Source organism: Dipodomys merriami, unplaced genomic scaffold, assembly GCF_024711535.1.
Source record: "Dipodomys merriami isolate MVZ:Mamm:240054 unplaced genomic scaffold, mDipMer1.0.p SCAF_1381, whole genome shotgun sequence".
Lineage (NCBI taxonomy): Eukaryota > Metazoa > Chordata > Mammalia > Rodentia > Heteromyidae > Dipodomys > Dipodomys merriami.
Window position 1 is genome coordinate 47499 of NW_027202695.1, and position 2159 is coordinate 49657.

Sequence of the window (2159 nt, forward strand, 5' to 3'; positions counted from 1 at the left end):
AACAAACCCAGATCCAAATAAATTTTTAAAAAGCAAGCTTTGAAACTTCTGGTTTTTCCAATAAACAATTTTATTTATTCAGCATTAGTTTATAAAACTATGTGTTATTTTTAGTTGTAACTGGGATTTTTTAAACGATTCAAATATAATTTTTACTATTACTCAGTATCTCACAAAAATCCATTATTATTGACTTTGCACAGTCAATTATTACATACTATCTTACACACTATCATTATTACATTCTATATTGCATATAGTGTAAAGTGAAAATAGTTTGCACCATTTCATATAAATTACTAGGTGTTATTTTAGCATTATAAATTCACATCTGTTGTTTTACAGTAAGGGAAAAAAGATTTTAGAGTTAAAATAAGATATGAATGTGTAGTGTGTCCCAATTGTGTCCCAATTAAAACAAAAATTCTGAGTTCCTACAGACAAAATTATTTTCCTTCAATAAAGACTTTGAAGTAATACCTTTGGAAATAGTGAGCAAAAGGAAGCAGAATTCAACTCACAGCAATCAATGTCTCTGTTATTTTGCTACCCCCTTCACTAAGACCTGCCGGCTCCCACTTGTCAGTGTCTCTCTTAGAATTCTATTTGGGAAAGTTCTAAATCACTGATTCTTTTTGTACTTCCTGTTATATGAAACAAAATATATACACAAAACTCTTGAAATAAAATGCACACATATGTTAAAGCCACCACAGCTGGAAAACCTACCAGGAAAGTGGAACTCACCCAGGAACAAAAACATGTTGGGCCCAGTTTTTTTTTAAGTACAAAACCTCAAATGCATGTTAATTTGAGTAGAGCTATAATTATAACTGTCTCCCAGAAATAAGGTTGTAATTAAATTCATCTGGATGAACCTAATATAACAAATCCTTTGGATCAACTTGTTTAAAACAAATGTAACTATATTAAGAAAGATCTGCACATATTTAAAAGGAAAAATGCTATAGTATTAAATCACAAAAATCATGACATACTAAAAAAATTCAGAAATGCAATGAATAAGTCCAATAGTATCAATATTGAGAAGTAAATACCACTGATTTAACAAGAACAAAATATGCAAATAATAGAATCTGAGCAGTGTACGTGATTAACATAATTTTAAACTACTCCAAATTACACTGTTTGTGGATTACTGAATGTGGGTTATCTAAAGGAAAACATCAGTACATTACATAAATTTAATAAAAATCTCATGAACAGAGAATATTAGTTTCTGGAAAATACTATTTTAATAATTGGTGGTCAAAATGTATCTAGTACTGACAAAATTGCATACCTATTTAGTTAGATCCAAAAAAGACCCAAGCTACACGAGCTGATTTGAATCTTTGGCAAAGTATACAACTATAGCATTTTAATACATGTTGATTCTGGCATGGAATTCATTTCCTCTTTGATCTGACAAATGAATACATGAAAGAACATAGCTTCTGCAACTAAATATCAAGACCTAACTAAGCATAAAATCAGAAAAGTCATCATGCAAGCCGTATTACAACTAGGGTAAAAGAAAAATCAGTCATACTGATTCTGTATTTATTTTAATTGTTGATTTTTTTCATAAATTATTTCCTGTAGCTTGCATTTTTCATACATTGTGTTATATGATGTATATCTTGGCAACTAATTTTGGATGCCTCCTTAAATTTTGTTCTGAGTATAATGTCTCACTTCAGTTCCTAACCCATGAAATGATGTTGTTTACAAACAAATGCTAATAACCACTGTTTATAATACCCAAAATCACATAACATGACACCAGTAAGTATAGGTTAACATTTTGATATCATGGTCTCATGACTGATGAGGCCTATCTGCATGACTATAGTTGTACCTAAATTTAAACACTGTTAAAAACTGTTTATATATTTATCTGTCTCCCATCAGAGATTAAACCTGAGTATAAAGCCTAAGGAAAATGATAAGGTAAGAATTTAGCTATTCTGGATATAAAGTAAACAAAATGCAGCATAAAGTAACTCACTGGTTTAAAGTCAAGCTATTTCTCCAAAACATTCTAAGCATTTCCTTACAATGTGTATTATTCTCAAGAAGGCAATGGGGAATGTGAGGACTAACCAAGTACTGTCTTCAAGTATACATAATTTGGATTTAGCCCTTTATTTCACAAT